Below are 20,125 nucleotides of genomic sequence, written 5' to 3'. Positions count from 1 at the left end.
TTCTAGTTTACATCATTCAATACTGCAAGATTTTGAGTTAGAAAATTTCTCCTCATTTTTCCCTTACCCACCATCCCAAAAGAGGTATCCTACTGCATATCCCCCCCCCCAATCTGCTCTCTCCCATATCTTTCCCCAATCCGTCTCTGATTTTCCAGTAGGGCACAGTGGGATCTCTATGCCTCAGTGCCTGTATATCTTATTTCCCAGTTACATATAAAATAATATTAATAATAGTATATATGTATGTATGTATACATATATACATATACATACATACATACATATATATATATATATATATATAAACATTTGATTTTAAAGCTTTGAATTCCAGATTCATTCCCTTCTTCTCTTGTGACCCACCCTTACTGGGAAGATAAGCAATTCAATATAGTTTGTACATATGTAACTATGCAAAACATTTCTGTAGTGGATATCTTGTAAAAGACTGATTATATTTCCCTCCACCCTATGCCACTTCCCACTTGTTCTATTCTCTATTTTTATCCTATCCCTTTTCAAAAGTGGGTGATTCCAACTTCCCTCCCCACCCCATCAGCCTGCCCTCCCCTCCATCATCCCACCTCTCATCCTCTTCCCCACTACTCTCCTGCAGGGTGAGGTACCCTATTTAGCGTGTATGTCATTCCCTCCCTGAGCCAAATCCAATGAGAATAAGGTGTACCCATTCCCTTTTGCCTTACTGTTCTTCCCCTCCATTATAACCATTTTCCCTTGCCTCTTCTATATGAGATAGTTTACCTCATTCTCTCTTTCCCCATCTCCTATCATTATATTGGTCTCTCACTTTTTAATTCCACCTTTTAAGTATCATCCCTTCCTATTAAATTGGTCCTGTGCCCTCTATCTATATATACCTGTACCCATATATACATACACTCACTTATATATTCATATGCCCATATACTCTCCTATATAGACTACATATATATGTATATATATATATACACACACACACACACACACATATATATATATATATATATATATATATACTTTTTTCTATTCCCTTCAACTATTCTCATACTGAGAAAAGTTTCATAAGTTACAATTATTGTTTTCCCATGTAGGAAGATAAATAGTTCAACATTGACAAGTTTCTTATCATTTCTTTTCCCTGTTTACCTTCTCATGCTTCTCTTGCTTCTTGTATCTGAATGTCAAATTTTCTATTGAACTCTGTTTTTTTCATCAAGAATGCTTAAAAGTCCTCTATTTCATTGAATAACCTTATTTTCCCCTGAAACATGAAACTCAGTTTTTCTGGGTAGGTGATTCTTGGTTTTAAGACCTTTGATCCTCCTTTGATCTCCAGAGTATCATATCCCAAGCCCTTCTATCCCTCAGTGTAGAAACTGCCACATCCTGTGTTATCCTGATTGTGTTTCCACAGTATTTGAATTGTTTCTTCCTGGATGCTTGTAATATTTTCTCCTTGATCTGGGAACTCCAGATCCTGGCTATAATATTCCTAGGAGTTTGCTTTTGGGATCTTTTGAGGTGGTGATCGGTGGATTCTTTCAACCTCTATTTTGCCCTCTGGTTCTAATACATCAGGGAAATTTTCATTGAGAATTTCTTGAAGGATGATTTCTAGGTTCTTTTTTTGATCATGGCTTTCAGGTAGTCCAATAATTTTTAAATTATCTCTCCTGCATCTATTTTCCAGGTCAGTGGTTTTTCCAATGAGATTTTTCACATTGCCTTCTATTTTTTCATTTGTTTGGATCTGTTTAATAGTATCTTGATTTCTCATAAAGTCACTAGGTTCCATTTGTTCCAATCTAATTCTGAAGGAATCATTCTCTTCAGTGAGCTTTTGGGATTTTTTTTTCCAATCTGGCAAATTCATTTTTTAAGGCATTCTCCTCATTGCCTTTTTGAGCCTCTTTTGCCATTTCAGTTAATCTATTTTTAAGGTGTTATTTTCTTCAGTCAGGTTGTTTTCTCTCATTTCATAATTTTCTTGCATCATTCTCATTTTTCTTCCCAATTTTCCCTCCACTTCTCTTATTTGGTTTTCAAAATCCTTCTTAAGGTCCTCTATGGCCTGTAACTAGCTCATATTTTTCTTCGAAGATTTTTGTACAGGAGTTCTGACTTAACTGTGTTCCTCCTGTTCCTTTTGATCCTTTTTGTCCCCAAAATAGGAGTGTAAAGTTGGGTTGCTCTGCTTGCTTTGCTTCCCTTGTTTGCTCATGTTACCACTCAATTACTTGACTTTTGAGGTTTTTGCCAGAGTAAGACTCTGCTACCAGACAGGGAAGCTTTATGCTTAATGCTGGGGTTTTCTCAGCTACTGGAGCTGTTATTTGGGTGCCCTTTCTGAAGCCTCAACATGCTCTGGCAAGCTGTTCACACCCCCCAGGGGCTATACCCTAGACCGCAATCCAGATCTGAGCAGGTTAAAGCAAGGGCATTACCACTCAGACTGGTTGCTTGGTACCCCTACACTCTGCAAGCCAGGAGCTGAAGCTGCCATGTGGTAGTGGCTGCAGGGCCATGGCACCTCAGCACCTTTTTCCTCCAGGGGGTAAAGACCAGACCACAAAACCCATACTACCAGATCCCAAAGTCCACACTGCACTGACCTCTCACTTTGTCCTTAGCATCTATGTATTGATGATTCTGAAAATTGCCACATCAGCTGGTGATCTGAAGTCCTTTCAGGTGGCATCTGGTCAGGGCTCCCTGAGGCTAAATCCTCGAGTTCGGGTGAAGCTGGGTTTGACTTCCAGAGCTCTGTGCTGGCCCCTTTCTGCTGGCCTGCTGGGCTGTGTGCAGCAGGATGTTAGCTTCTCTCTGTCATTTTGTGGGTTCTGTAATTCCAAAGTTTTTCTAGAGTCATTTTTACATGAATTGGAGGAGGTGGAAGCCAGAGCCCCAAGGAAGTACTGTTTCTATTCTGCCATCTTGACTCCGCCCCCAGGAAACTACATCTTGATAAAATGTATCTTTGATAATGAAGTAATATCAATACTAAACATGTATGTACCAATTGAAATTGCATCCAAATTCTTAAAGGAGAAGTTAAATATTACAGGAAGAAATAGACAGCAAAACTATACTAGTAGCAGGTCTCAGCCTCCCATTCTCAGAACTGGATATATTTAACCACAAATTAATAAGATAGAAGTTAAGCTGGTGAATAAAGTACTAGAAAAGTTAGTTATGATGGATCTCTGGAAAAAAAATGAATGGGGATAGAGAGAAATACACCTTTTTCTCAGTGATACATGCGACCTACAAAAACTTGACCATGTATTAGGGCATGAGAACCTTGCAATCAAATGCAAAGAGGCAGAAATATTAAATGCATTCTTTTCAGAACACAAGGCAATAAAATTAGTTGTAATAAAGAGCCATGGAAATATATACTAAAAAATTATTGGAAACTAAATAATGTAATCCTGAAATATAGTAAATCAGACAACATCTCATAGAAGCAATGAATAATTTCATTGGAGAGAATGATCATAAATTCATCTAAAAGAACTAAAAGTCAAGAATATCAGGGGGTTAATGAAAAAAAAATACAAAGGAAGGTGGCCTAGTCACACCAGATCTAAAAATATATTATAAAGCAACAATCATCAAAATTATTTGGTCCTGGCCAAGAAATAGAGTGGTGGGTCAGTATAATAGATTAGATAGTCAAGATGTAGTAGTAAATTATTATAGTAACCTACTGTTTAATAAACCCAAAGACTCAAGCTTCTGGGATAAGAACTTACTGACAAAAACTGCTGGGAAAAATGGAAAATAATATGGCAAACACTTGGCATAGACTAGCACATCATACCATAGACCAAGATAAGTTCAAAATGGGAACATGATTTAGACATAAATGGTGATATCATAAGAAAATTAGAAAAAATGAATAATTTACCCGAAGATATATGGACAAAGGTAGAATTTATGACTCAACAAAACACATAACATTATGAACTGCAAAATTGATCATTTCAATTAAATTAAATTTAAAAGCTTTGGCTTTGTAGATCCTATATTTGATTGCATGCCACCATGGGGTGGGGAGGAAAAAGAGGGGGAGAAAATGTGAAACTCAAGGGATTGTAGAACTGAATGTTGTAAACTAAAAGTAAATTAATTAATTAATTAAAAAAGAGAAAAAGTTCGCACATGTGTGCATGCGCGCGCACGTGCACACACACACACACATGCCCAAGCCAGATTAGAAGAAAAGCAGAAAGCCAGGAAATGATTTTTACTTCCAGTGTTTCTGATTAAGGCCTCATTTCTATAATACTTAGAGAACTGAGTCAAATTTACAAGAATACAAGTCATTCCCCAACTTATAAAGGGCCAAAGGATATGAAGTCAGTTTTCAAATGAAGAAATTAAAACTATCTATAGTCATATGAAAAATGCTACAAATCACTATTGATGAGAGAAATGCAAATTAATACATTTCTGAGGTACTACTTCATGCCTATCAGATTGGTTGATAGAATAACAAAGGAAAATGATGAAATGTTGGAAAAGATGTGGGAAAATTTTTTCACTAATGCATTGTTGGTGGAGTTGTGAATTGATCCAACCATTCTGGAGGGCAATTAAGAACTATGATTGAAGGACAATCAAACTCTGCATCTCCTTTGATCCAGCAATACCACTACTTGGTCTGTATCCCAGAGAGGTCATAAAAAAAGGGAAAGGGAACTATGTGTACAAAAATATTTATAGCAGCTTTTTTTTGTTGTGTCAAAGAATTGGAAATTGAAGGGATACCCATCATTTGGAGAGTTAGCTGAACAAGTTGTAGTATATGATTGTAATAGAATACTATTATGCTATAAGAAATAATAAACAGGTGATTTCAGAAATGTGATTTCAGAAAAACCTGGAATGAACTGATACTGAGTGAAGTGTGCAGAACCAGGAGAACATTGTCCACAGTGACAGCAACATTCTGTGATGTTCAAGTATGAATGACTTAGCTATTTTCAGCAATACTGTGATCCAAGACAATCTTAAAGGACTCATGATGGAAAATACTATCCACATCCAGAGAGAACTATGGAGTCTCAATACATTATCAAAGTATACTATTTTCACTTTTTTTGGTGACTTTCCCTTTTTGTTCTATTTCTTCTTTCAGAACATGACAAATGTAAAAATATGTTTACATTATTGCACATACATAACCTAGATCAGATTGTTTGCTGTCTTAGGCAGGCAGGATGAGAGAGAAGGAGAAAAATTTTAATACTCAGAAACTTATAAAAATGAATGTTGAAAACCATCTTTACATGTAATTGGAAAAAATAAAATACTATTTGCAATAAATAAACAAATACTTGCTGATGGTTGATTGATTGACAGATCACATTCAATTCATTTGAATTCACTGATACTGATTCCTGATCTGCAAAATTGGAGTAATATCATATATATATATATATATATATATATATATATATATATATATAATATCATTGAAGAGACTTGACTCAAATAACAGTAGTAGTTGAAAACCTATGTGAAGTTTTTTTTCTATCTGCATGAAACATGACCAATCATCACATGCTCGCTCATGTCCCCCAACTTGTTTGGGGAACTCCTTCTCTCCCCTCATCATAATTGTCATTATCAGAGAATTCTGGGAAGATGGTGAGGTCAGTCAGAAAACTTTCAGTTCTCCAAGTATCTTCCACAAAAATACAGAACAGTGCCTCAGAGCAGCAGAAGTAAACATAGGGTAAAACTCTTGTCTTCCTAAGACAACTTGACAAAACTCCAGCAAAAACCTGACCTCCAGGGGCAGAGGTTTGACCTGAATGAAGTGCAAACACCACCAGGCCAACTCTGTAGAATCAACAAACAACAAGCCCTGGGAGCAGTTGGATTTAGAGGCAGCCTCAGCAGCAGAAACTTTCATCTCACAGATGGTGTTGGGGTTTGATGACTAAGTAGGAGAAGACTGAAAGACCTTCTACTGTTGCATGACCCCAGGTACAGCTGTCCTAACCAGAGGTTTCCTGGGCTCTGGGTGCAAGGAGAAAAAACCAGCACACATCTAGTGAGTGCAGTAGCAGGGTGTAGGAACCCTATTGACAGTACTTGTAGGAAAGTAGAGTCTCTGATTTCAGTTCCAGGACAGAGAGGACAATTGTAGTTTGCAGCCACTGAAGTGACTACAGGGAGCAAGATCATTTATGAAATAGAGTGACTGTGTGCATTAGCTGTTGCTTAGGAGTGGAGAGGTTATAACGGACCTGAGACAGACCTCACAAAATAACATTGAGAAGAAACTCAGGTTTCCACATACTTCAGGACTACAACTTGATTACACTAATAGCTGCTAAAGAAACAAAATGAACCAAACAAATAAATAAAAAGCAAATAAAATTCAAAGGAGAAAGAACCCAACCATAGCTTCTATGGGGATAAAGAAGATCTGGGTTCATATTCAGAGGAAGAAAATGGACCTATAAAAGCCACCCTTTTTTCAATAAGAAACATCAAATACTCCCAAGCACAAAAAGAGTTCTTGGAAGAACTTTTAAAAAGGGCTTTAAATATCTAATAAGAGAAATTGAGGAAAAAATAGAAAAACATAAGAGCAATCTAAGAAAATCAAGAAAATTATGGGGAAAAAGTCAAACAACTTGCAAAAGATAATCAAAACTTAAGAAGGAAGAAAATAATTTCTTGAAAACTAGAATTGTGCAAGGGAAAGCTAATGACATTCTAAGACACCAAGAAATCATAAAATACAAAAAAAAGAATGAAAAAATAGTAGAGAAAGTGAAACATCTTATCAGAAAAAGAAGTGATCCACAGAAGAGTTTGAGGGGAAATAATATGAGTCATTGGACTACCTGAAAATTACACTAAAAAAAGAATCTTGATGCAGTATTACAAGAAATTATCAAGGAAAATATCCTGAAGTTCTAGAACAAGAAGGCAAAATAGAAAATAAAATCCACTGATCACCACTTGAAAGGAGGAAACCATCAAAGGGGGAAAACTCACAGGAATATCATAGCCAAATTTCAAAGCTTCCAGCTTAAGGAGAAAATTTTGGAAGCAACAAGAAAAAAATACCATAGAGGTACAATAATGATTAAATAGGACCTAGCAGTTACTATTTTGACAGATGGTAGGTCTTGGGATGATATATTCTACAGAGCAAAAGAGCTGGGGTTATGACCAAGGGTAACATACCCAGTAAAGATAAGTATAATCCTGAATGAAAAAATTAACAACAAAAAATATTCAGGTTGTTGTGACAAAACTCCCAGAATTTGAGGGAAAATTAGACATATAACATCTAGGAGAAATATAAGAAAAACATTAAAGACCACTTATAAGGGACTCAATAAGATAAATTTGTTTACTTCATATATGTGAAATTATTATCAGTACTCATGATTGTCATCATTATTTGGATAAGCTGAAAGAAAGGGGTGGCCTGAGCTAAGTATAATGGGGATGATTATAAAACATAAAACTGTAGGGAGAGATAAAAAAGAGTAAGTATCTCATACAAATGAGGCATTAAATGAAATATTGATACAGGAGAAGTTAGTAGGGGGCAGGCTGGGTAGTGTTGGAACCTTACATTGGGAATGGTTTAAAGAGGGAACTGTGTGTGTGTGTGTGTGTGTGTAATTATAGGTATAAAAGTCTTCTAACTTTAGAAAGAAATAAGAAGGCAAACAGATAAGGTGGGACAAGAGAATAAGGGCAGGACTCTTAGAAGAATGGGTAGGTTAAGGAATAGGATGTCAAAGTAACAGGTAGAAATAAAACAGAAGAATAAAGAGGGAGAGGGTAAATAGGGTGAGAAGGATAGAGAGGAAAAATAGGAAGGAGGAAAATACACAAGTAATTTTAGCTTATAATGTGAATGGGATGAATTTGCTCATAAAATGGAAATGCATAGCAGATTAAAAATTTGAATTCAATATTATGTTTTTCTCAGAAACATTATAAAAATAAGAGATGAACAAAAAGGTAAAAAAAAAAAAAACCAAGGGTAGAATTTAGCACATAAAAAATTGGGGATAGTAATCATGATCTCAGACAATGGTAAAGTTAAAACAGATTTAATGAAAGGTAAAAGATAAACTACAGTATTATTCAATATTGTTTTAGATCATTTAAAATATGTAGACAGTATAAAATGCCTGAGCATATATCAGCCAAAACAGACCCAAGAACAATATGAACACATAAATAAAATACTTTTTATATAAATAAACTCAAATCTAAATAAATGAATATTTATTTTTCATGGATAGGGAAAGCCAATATAATTTTTAAATGACAGTTTTGACTAAGAAATCTATTTATTAAATATCATTACAATTAAGTTACTGAAAACTTATTTTACTGAGTTAGAAAAAATAACTGTTTGGAAGAACAAATGGTCAGGACCTTCAAAGAAATCAGGGGGAAAATGATGTAAAGGAAGTAAATTCAGCAATATCAGGCCTTAAATTATATTATAAGGTGAAAGCATTACTGAAGTGTAAAAATAATAATTTCAATTATTTTAAATGAAAAATTTCTTTTATAAATGTGTGTAGACAAGAATGGAAAGAATGAAGAAAACTGGGGGGAAAGTTTCATTGACAATATCTCATATTGGATGTGATTAATGTGTGTATACACATACATGTATGCATAAATGTATATATACAGGTATCTATGTATTTGTATATGTATCTACACATATATGTATATATTTACATGTGTATATCTACATATAGCTATATGTGTATATATCTATATCTACTTATTTGTAGTATTCTTTAGGGTAGGGCAGGGAGGGAGGGGAAAAAAGTAAAAATTGCACAGCAGAGAAAAAAGAAAACTAACAAAGAAGTAAAGAAAAGCTGGGCAGCTTTGAAAACAATGTGTAGTATTTATTACGTAGGTTTTCTTGAAATCAAAATGTATTGTTAATATTGAATCTTCTATTATGTTTGGCTGTGTATATATGGCAATGTCTTTTTTCTCATTTTTCATTTATTTAAAGTAGAACAAAATATCTTGCCAAAAATAATAATTCCCGTTTTCCCTAATATGAAAAAGAAAAGAAAATTTCAGCTTCCATGATGACATAATATTATTTGCCCTAGATGCAAGATGGTAGTTAAGCATTTTGTTTTCAAAAAAAAACTCATTTCCTTTTGCTCCCATCACATATGATTTTATTAACCTCAGCATGGTATGTTTGAATAAAAAGTAAAAAGTGAAAGCTATTAGCTATAAGTTTCTCTGCAGCTTACTTAAAAAAATAGATAATATGACAACATGCAAGTAAAATGCACAGTATGTTTGTATGTTAGGAGAGGGAACTGAACATATCAGAGGAGCAATGTGTGTCATTCTAATTTTTTTCCCTTTGTTTTGTTGGACTGACAAAATTCCCTGTTTGACAAAGAAGTAAGAATGATAGCCACTCGAGGTGATAAGGTCCACATAAGGAAGAAATATAGTACTGGGAAATAGATTTTTGGAGGGCAAGGGGGGGACAGAATGTCCTGTAGTTTGTTCTTACAATAACACCAGGTTATCTAAGTGCTGAGGATTTATAGAAACTTGTAAGTTACGGGCCCACTAATGTTTTTTATAAGTGCCATCTGGTGCTTGAATCCAAAAAGTGCACTAAAATTTACTTGTAATGAATAAATATCTTGTATCCTCCAGGGAGTGCAAAATGTAAAGGAGTGAATATGGCTAAAAAAAAATGTGCTGATGCAGTCTCACATTGTGGATTCTGTGGATTTTTCACAGAAATGAGGTCCAGTCATTACAGTCCAAAACTGTGATTTGTCATGAGAAAACTGTGAGAAAGGTATCAAGGTATAGTTGAAATAGACCCAGAGTTGGAAAATACCTGGGTTAAGATATTGTCTATTCCATTTCCCAAATGATGGGGATAGAACAAACCCCTTTGTCTCTCTGAGCCTCACTTCCCTTATTTGTAAAATGGGAATAATAATTCATGCGATAGTTTTGAGGATCAAATGTGACAATGTATGTGAGGTACTAAATAAATGTCTGTTATTAATATATGTTCAAAAACAGTTGGTCAGGTTTTGAACATTAATGACAACCTCATTTCTGTGAAAATTCACACAATTTGCCATGGGAGTCTGCCTCAGCACATTTTTTTAAACTGGAAATTGAGATGATACCCATCAATTGGGGAATGGCTAAACAAGTTGTGGTATATGAATGTGATGGAATACTAATGTGCTATATAATAAATGATAAAGAGACAGACTTCAGAAAAACCTGGAAAGACTTATATGAACTGATACTGAATGAAGGGAACAGAACCAGGATAACATTGTACAGAATAACAGCCACAGTAACTGATTTTGATAGACAGCCTGTAATGGGAATGCAAATTTGGAAGATCTTCCCTGCCCCTAGGCTAAAGTGTACCTGAAGCCTGGGGTGGGAGGCTTGTTTTTCAGTAGATACTTTTTGATTGGCCAGTGGGTCCAAAAGGTTGTTACATTCTCTGAGCCAGGAGAAGGCTATATAAGCCCTGATGTGTAGCTTTGTTTTGGGGGCTCACTTGAGAAGTGTTCTGTGATTTGATCTATATTCTGGGAAGCCGTTGTCCAGGGCCCCCCCAGCTTTGAAAAACCCAGATGTGGAAACCCAGATGTTGACTGGGTATGGATGTAATGGTTGGACAATTTGGAAATCTGTCTACTTGATCTGTTTCTGTCTTGATAATTCTGCCTGTATACTTTGAAGTTCAGGGTGCTGACCTTTTCTCCTGAACAAGGTAAATGATATATGTCTGACTGATTAAAGTAAGCTTGTAAACCCATTTTGAGTTGCTTTCCTTTATCAAAGCAGATCCAAGAACCTGTATGGTCAGCAAACCCTGAGGACATGCTTGGGGTGCTTGCCGCTACACAGCCCTTCTCAGAAATGCAAGGACCCAAAACAATTCCAAAGGACACATGATAGAAAATGCCACTCACATCCAGAGAAGGAACTATGGAGTCAGCATGTGAAATGAAGCAGACTATTTTCTTTTTTGTTTTGTTTTACTTTTTCTTTCTCATGGTTTTCTCCATTCATTATAATTCTTCTATGGAACATGAATAATGGGAAAATGTGTTTAATAGGAATGTATTGTAGAGACCATATCATATTACAAGCCATGTTGGGAAGGGAGGGGGAGAAAATTTTAAACTGACACAAATGAATGTTGGAGACTAAAAATAAATAATTTAATTAAGAAAAAAAAAGTTGGTCTCCATCTGGAGGAGAATGAAGTGAGGAGAATGAGTGACTTATTTTAATTGTTTTCCTCTCAACAGGTACAGAGGCACAGATAAGGTTTGGCAAATACTATAACTACCATCCTGTATCTGTATTCTGTACAAGGTCATAAAGCATCCACTTCCATAGTATTCCATCTCCTCTTTTCTCTCTCTGTACCAGTTCAACAATCAAGTCTGCCTCCATGACTTTACACTACTTTGCTTCCTGCAGACTTTTGATCCAGCCCAATTGACCTTGTTGTCATTCTTCACAAATGGCATTCCACCTCTCATCTGCATGTCTTTGTACTTGTTACAATGCAGTCCCCAAATTCATTCTCACTTCATCTCAATTTTTTAAAATCTTTAGTTTCATTGAAAGTTCAGTTCAAACATAATTAAACTTTTCTACATTAATAAAAAAACCTCCTTATCCACCCAGAAGGTTAAAACTTCCCTCCAAAAAAAATTACCAATGTCTAAACATATTAAGGTGTATAAATTTAAAGCAATACTATTGCACCATTAAAAAGTCATGAATGCTAGGAATCCAGGGAAACATTAAAAGACTTATATGAGATGGGGTAGAACTAAACAATCAAAAGGAGAACAATATGGCTACAATATCTTAAATAAAAATGATTATAAAAGACTTAGGCAACCGCCTCTAAGAACTAGCTACATTATAATTTCCTAACTCATAGGTCCCAAAGACTACTCATTCCTCTTCCGGAACCTTTGCTTTCCCCACTATTAAATCTACCATTCCCTGAAGACTTTGCCAAACATTGGAATGAATGGGTGGGGGTGGGGGTGGAGGTTTTCAATAATGATAATTCACAACTCCTCACTTGTCATTTGAACAGTTTACTTTCAAACCACATTACACTGGGGGTAATCCATTCAATGACGTTTAGATCTGTGACAATAGTTTATTTCCAGAGACTAACTATAAATCCCAATTTATTTGCCCCTAAACCAGTATTTATTTTCAGGTTAGTTTTCCAGTCAATCATAAGGGTAAACTGACAACTTCAAGCCACTACTGTGAATTCACTATAAAACTGTACAGGAAAACAAATAAGGTCAGAGAAAACCTTCAACTGCTGTTAATTACTATTTAATCAGAATTTGTTTTTCCAATAAAATATTCTCTACCTTAAATCAGCTCTTATATTGATTAGCAATTCAAAGATCTTTGTTTTAATTTATTTAATTTTTTTTCTATGAGGTAAGGTGATCTTTGGGTAAGTTATGCCATCCCTAACATGGACAAAATAACAACTTTGGTTATTCACTTGTTAGGATATTTCATGAGTTTAATAAGATTGAGATCTGTAGAAGGACTTTCTTATGATAGCATAGAGCTAATGTTAGAAGAGGATTTTGAAGTCATCTAATACTACTCTACCTTTTTACAGATAACGACACTGAAACCCTGAGTTGCTAAGTGTTTTTCCCATGATCACAAAGTAGAGCCAGAATTTGAATTCATGCCTCATAAACTGCATGTTAAGTTATGAAGATCACTCTTGGTTTGTTTGGCTTTTTTCACTGTACCATGTTCACTAAATATATAACACACATTACCAGTGCAATTCACTAGCTGTTATTGTTTTTTTTACCGGTTTGCGGCCAGGGGCGGGGGGGTGGGAGGGGGAGCTGTTATCCAATTATTTAGTCAATGAGCACTTATTAAGCACTTGCTATTTGCAAGTCATTTGGCTTCAAACTAGAATGCCAAAATAATAAGTGTAGGGGATTCCCAGTGAGGAAACTTTCTCATTGAAATTGTTCATTTTCATCAACTGAAAACATGAATGAGTGACCTGGGGAGATTAAAAGTGAAGTCACTTGTCCTGGATCCCACAATCAGCTGGTTGTCTCAGGCGGGATGTGATCACATGAGTTCCTAACTCTGTGCCTAGCTTTCTATTCCCTACAGTATAATAACTCTATTCTTTCTTTTCAGTTCTTTTTACTACTTATCTTTATGACTCCATTAATCTCCCAGGTTATTAGAGAATCAATGGAGCTTTTATTTCTGTTAATGTGGGGATGTCTAAACATGTAAAGCTTTTGTTATTCAGAGAACACTATGTTTCTCTTCTCAGCTTAATGTATTTTTTCGTTCTAGCCTCAGTCCAAAAGCTTCTGTTTACTTCAAGAGAAGTAAGAGTGAATTGGACCTGTCTCCACCTTTACTATCTGTCCTCACAGGGGACCCTAGCAATGAACATATGTAACTTTTTCCATATTCCTTATAATGTTGTTGGGGACTCTGCAGTGTTTAACAACAAGAATTAGCATGCATATATTTTCTACCAATTTAGTGGAGGTTGAATCCCCCACGTTAATACTATAGGAGTAGTTACAAAGAAGGAAGAACAACTGAGACATAGAAATTCATGGGATGCAAGATCCAAGTAAGAGCCAATAATCAAACTGATGGTCTCAAGTGTTTATATATAAAAGCCCAAAATTTAGTCAATTAGCAAGAGGAAGTAGAAGTCCTAATACAAGGGGGGGAAATTTTCTTTACAAATATCTCATTTTATCCTCACAACAACACTAGGAAGTAGATCTTGTTATTATCCCCATTTTGCAATTGAGGAAACTGAGGCAAACAGGTTAAATAATGTACCCAGCATCACACAAGCTTTTTGAATACATTTGAACACAGACTTTCATAACTCTAAATCCAAGTCTCTATCCACTATCAAACTCTAGCTACATAACTGCCTCATTCAAAATGCCAAGAGCATGAACATACCTCACATGTAACCTTGCCTTTTTTAGAGAAGGCAGTTAGACCTAGAGTAAGAAAGACTCATCATCCTGAATTCAAATGTGACCTCAGACTAGCTGTGTGACCCCTGAACTAATTATTTAACCCCGTTTGCCTCAGTTATCTGAGCTGTAAACCGAGCTGGAGAAGGAACCAGTATCTTTGCCAGGAAAACCCCAAATGGCATCAGAGAGAACTGGATATGACTGGAAATGAAAAACCAATAACAAAACAATAGTTTTGATACATAGAAACTTCTTCTACCTTCCAATTCCTAGCCAAAAATTCCTGAGGAATAGAATAGAGGAAAGAAATTAAAACATAAGTCACTGATTATATTTAAAGTCTCCTGAATCACGTGGCAAGCATGACATGAAAATCAATAATAATTTTCTCAATTGCCAAACATTTTTATATCATGTTTCTTTGCCAAACTCTGTTGGTTCACTCTTCGACACCACAATACCCCCACCTCTACCAAGTTCTTTAAAAAGAAAAGTGATTTCCTTTTAAAGAGTTATGTGGAATATTGTCCTTTTATGCTAGCCTTCTTGTACAGATGAGGGATAAGTGATACTTAGAAAATATGCCAGAGAAATAGCAGTATCCGGTGTCTACCTTTCACACAGATAGGAAAAACTCTTTACAAACATCAATCAAGATAATCTCCCAAACACACCTGTGAGGTAGTCAAATTGCTGTCCCTATTTCCAGGAAGATAAATTTGTAGCCCAGAAAGGTTAAGTAATTTGTACAAGGTCAAAAAGATCAGATCTGTGCCTGAATTCACTTGGGAGGTCAGCACATGAAATGGATCAGAGAAATGAGAATCTGAGTTATTGTTCTGTGCACTTAGATAAGAGAATGATAAGAGCTTTGGAAATATAATATCTAGATAGATAAAAATCCCCATGCGCTACCCCCATGTACTTTGTTGAATGTGTTCTAATTCATACCATTTGTCTAGCTGTTAAATCTGTCCAAGTTTAATGTCTGGAAAGACCTCCAACTCCCATTCATAATAGGTTTTGTGGTCCTATACCCATCTTGCTTTACAAACGGGGCTACATTTATTATCTCTTCTGTCCTTTCAAACAAACTGCTTGATACTCTAATAATTCTCCATGTGGTACCCTTAATTCCCTTCCAAGTTTCAGTTGTGGCCGTTTTATCATACTTTTCCCCTTTATTATTATAGCTCTACCCTGTTTTCTTTCAAAGGTTTTAAATTTGTATGCAAACCCTCAGGGCCATCTATCTTACCCTTGATTCAGGCATACAGTTCCCATTGAGTTCAGTGAAAGAGCTGTATGAGGATTGAGGGCAAGGTATAGCCCTAAGAAAAATGGACTAGAATATCCATCTGGTTAGAGAGCACTATTAGAGACTGTGATAGAGATATTAGGAGAGACAGAAAGGTGGTATTATCTGTGTGAATTTCATCCCCAGATGTGACTAAAACAAGAGCTGAAGCAAGCTGCTTATCTCTTGCTTTAAGGAATGTTAACAGCAAAATGGGAAGGATTTGAAAGAATTTCTCAACTGCAAAATTTTACTCCGGGGACTATTTCTTTGCGTAGATTCTCGCTCCTTAAATTAAAAATGGAATTAAGCCATTTCTATGTGTATTCACTCCTTCCCTGCCAGCATCCTGAAATCACCTTCACTAGCAATTCAAATGTGGGACATTGCTGAAAAATTCTTTCTTTCACTCTAATCAATAGGAATTGCAATTAGATAGTGCTTTGCAAAATTTGATTCAAGGTTCTTATATGAGCTATCCATACCCTCACTAAGCCCTCACTATACACTCATTTACAGTAGGTGGCAAGTGTATTTATTAGCAGTTGAACTCCAAATATAATAGGAGAGCCATATGCAAGATCTGTCTTCTAGAGAATATGATGGCAGCCAGGAATGGGTATTGGATAATCTTTTACAATTCTGGAATTCTACTTTAGAGACTTAGCTCTTGTGATTGGTGAATGAGTGGAAGCTCACTTGACTCCCCAGATCCAACCCACCGTAGACCATAAACACATATCCAACCTAGAAAAAATAAAATACAAAATGGACTCCTATGCTGACATTTTGCCATTTACCTTACCAGCCAGGTTGTATTCTCTCTTTGCCTCACTACTCCCCACCACTCCAATCTCTTACTTTGAGAACAATAATAAAATCAATATAACCATTGTTACTGGAAAGCTAATGACAAATGACTTTCATATGGTCCCACTCATAAAACTCTCTCCCTGGCTAGTTTTTCCCCCAAAAGTAACCTTTCTTTTTTTGCAAAGTAAGTTCCTCCCTATCCTTTACATATATAGTGGATGTTTAATAAACACTAATTGATTGCTTGAGTAAATGCCTTTTTATTTATTCCTTCATCACAAATTTAGATGTGGGACAGGCCTTAGAGATAGACAGACTGACCATTTATTATACACATGAGGAAATTGAAGTCTGCCAATTGCCATGCTATTGCTAGAGTTGCTCAGTCATGTCCTGTTCTTTGTGACCCAGTTTTTGAGTTTTCTTGACAAATATACTGGGGTGGTTTGCCATTTCCTTCTCCAGCTCATCTTTACAGATGTGGAATTGAGGAAAACTGGATTAAGTGACTTGCTCAGCATCACACTGTTAATAAGCATCTGAAGCTGGATTTGAATTCATGAAAATTTGTTTTCCTGATTCCAGGTGCTGTGCTCCATCCATTGCACCACTTTAATGCCAATCATGGCAGCACACCTGGGGACTGCTGCTGTGAATAATTTTAAGTGGCTAATCACATAGTATAATGAACTCTCTATTTATTTTGAACTAAAGATTGTTCAATAAAGCATAACATTCATAACAATATCTTTAAGCAAAAGATATCATCTATATCTATATGTTTTTCATAGCATTCAGTATATCATATGGCACATGGATATATCATTGCATTCAGTAACATTCACCCAAATACTGGTTAACATGTTTAGGGACTCCCAGGCTAGGGTCTTCCCTAGCACTACACATATTAAGGGGTAGCAGAAAATACAAACATTATCCACCCCTAGGTCACAGTAAGTCATAATCTTCTCAATCAATACACAGTGTCCAAGTAAAGTCCTATCTCATCTTGACTCAAGGCTGACTTCCAAACCTCAAAACTCTGTGGGCTGACCACTCCCAACTCACCTGGATTTACACATAGGCAGCTCTCTGCTCCTGCTCCTGCTCCATATCTCACATCATGGAGACTGCTTCCACTCCAAGCTCCTGCCTGAAAGCAGGCTCCAGGGCTCTTGCCTGCAGCTTCTGTTTCTAAGAAAATAAAACTTAACAGGGCTACAACAATATTTATGCACATTACCAGCACCAGTACCTCAATTCACTCTGACAGCTCTTAAAATGGGCTTGAACTCAGCCTCCTTCCTGTGGGCAAATCTCCACTCTTCAGTTCAATTCATTCATAAAGGCCAACAGGCAGGGCTTCTGTCTGAGAAATTAATACATACCAACAGATACCATGTTTCCCCGATAATAAGACACTGTCTTATTAATTTTTTGGACAGAAAAACACCAGAGGGCTTATTTTCAGGGGAGGGCTTATTTTAATGAACATTGACAGCAATTTTAATAAACAGGTAAATGTGAACAAAAAAATGTACCAGCAAGCAAATCACTGGGGAAGAACAGGATGACGCACTCACTGCTGCAGCTCTGATTGGATGCAGCTCGGAGTGCAGCATGCATTTCACCGGCGGGGGTGGGGACGGTGCATACAGAGGGTACCGTAATGTAGCGTGTAGCGCAGAGGATCACCTTCACTACAGTAGCAATCTCAATAGGGCTTATTTTTGGGGGAGGGCTTATTTTAGAGGAATCTTACACAGTAAGGGGAGGGCTTATTTTCGGGATAGGTCTTATTATCAGGGAAACATGGTAGGACTTCTGTCTGAGAAATTAACACAGATCAACAGACAGAGCACCAATATCACAAACATTCTTTCTGTTAGGTCTCCTCACAAAGCAAGTTTCTCTCCCTGCTCATGCTCTCTTCTCTCTCTCAGCTCTGCTCCTCCCTCTCCCCTTCCTTCAAGTAATACAATATATACTGTTTCCAATCAAAGACTTGATTCAAAGACTCTTGATTCAATCAAAGGCAAGACTCAATCAAAGGCACTTGATTAGCTAAAACACAATCCACAAAAACAGCAAAAAATCCCACTTTGCTTGTAGTTACAACCTCTTAGCTGCCATAGGTAAGCATGTAGCAGTAAGAAGCCATAAAAATGGTAAAAAATAAGATAAAAGATAAAAGAAATAGTCTCAGCCACAAGTAGTGTATTATTTTAAATGCATATTTCTTAATGATTTTAATCTTCCTTTTCTCCAGAATTCATTTGAAATATTCATATTCTATTTGCATTTTTCTTTTTTCACTTAAAAGCATTTTATTTTTCCAATTACATATATAGTTTTCAACATTTTCATTTTTTTAAGATTTTGAATTCCAAGTTTTTTCCTTCCCTCCCCTCCCCTCTCCTCAAGATAGCAAGCTATCTAACATAGGTAATGCATGTACAATCATGTTAAACACATTTCCACATTAGTAATGTTGTGAAAAAAGAATCAGAACAAAAGGGAAAAAAACTCTGTTTACATTTAATAAGAGTAATGTTGCAACTAGACAGCACAGTAGACAAAGTACTTGGCCTGGAATCAGGAAGATTCTTCTTTCTCAGTTCAAATCTAGTCAGAGAAATTTACTAGCTGTGTGACCCTGGACAAGTCATTTAAACCTGTTGCCTCAGTTTCCTTATATGTAAATTGAATTAGAAGAGGAAATGGCAAACCACTCCAGTTCCTTTGCCAAAAAAAAAACAATTGGAGTCATGAAGAGTTGGAAACAACTATAAAACTGAACAACAGCAATCTTAGGCTATACTAGGAAGGGCAGTACTTCTAGAAATAGGGATTAAGGGTTATTATTCCTACAGAAAGATACTGTATTCTTTGCCCTTACCAGACCTCATGTGTAGTAGGGCTTTCAGTTCTAGGTATTGTGGTTTTACAAGGATATTTACAAACTAAAGAATATCTGGAGGAGGTTGATCACATTTACCACCATCATGGTAAAGAGCCTAGAGTTCAGGATATGAACATTGACTGAAAGTACTGGGTAAATTTAGCCTGTAAAAGAGAAGTCTGTGAATATGTGTGTGTGGTGGTGGAGGGAGGCGAATGAAGAGGGGGATGATAGCTATGCTCAATTAATTAAAGGGAGCATCTGTGGAGGAGGAATTACATTTCTTTTCTTTGGCTCCAAAGGGCAGAACTAGGAGTACTGCATAGAAGTTACAACCTAACATGTTTAGACTTGATGTCAAGAAAAATTTCCTAACAGTTACAACTGTCTGAAAGTGGAATGTCTTGAGAGGTGATGAGATCCCCTTCTTCAGAGGTCTTTAAGAGATGATTGAAGGGGCAGCCAGGTGGTGCAGTGAGTAAGAGCACTAGCCCCAGAGTCGGGATGACCTGGGATTGAATCCAGCTCAGATCCTTAGTACCATACCCAGAAATAACTGGCCATGTAACCTTGAACAAGTTACTTAAACCCAATTGCTTTAAAACAAAAAGAAAAAGAAAAAAAAGAGATGACTGACAACCATTTGTTAGGTACATTACATTGAGGATTACCTTGTGGATGGGTTGGATGTGATGGCTATTGAGGCCACTTCTCTGTGATTCTATGAAATATTTTTCCAAAGTTCTTCACGGCTTTAATTAATTTAAGAATCTCAAGGTTTTAGGTCGTAATAGGATATCTGTGTAGAATCATGGAAACACAAAATCTCAGACTTCAAAGGGATGCCAGAGATTACCTGGAACAAACTGTACCTGAATGATATTTGTGCTAAAAATATCCCTGCCATCTAACCTGCCCTGAATGATCTCTAGTGAAGGAGGCCTCACTCCTCTTGAACCCTCACATTCCACTTATGGACAGCCCTAATTATCAAGAAATCTTTTCCTTATAACTAGCTGGAATCTATCA

At 36.3% G+C, this 20,125-nt stretch overlaps 1 pseudogene; it reads right to left on the bottom strand.

Annotated features, from left to right (window-relative positions):
• LOC138175703 (mitochondrial dicarboxylate carrier pseudogene) overlaps positions 1-17,820 on the bottom strand; it is a 151,034-nt pseudogene extending 133,214 nt beyond the window's left edge.
• Between the last annotated feature and the right edge of the window lie 2,305 nt (positions 17,821-20,125).

The sequence above is a fragment of the Petaurus breviceps genome, unplaced genomic scaffold, assembly GCF_028583685.1.
Source record: "Petaurus breviceps papuanus isolate PSGF00001 unplaced genomic scaffold, PetGlider_PUasm1.0 79, whole genome shotgun sequence".
NCBI lineage: Eukaryota > Metazoa > Chordata > Mammalia > Diprotodontia > Petauridae > Petaurus > Petaurus breviceps.
Note: the sequence above shows the minus strand (reverse complement) of the source record. Positions and strands in the feature narration are given on the sequence as shown.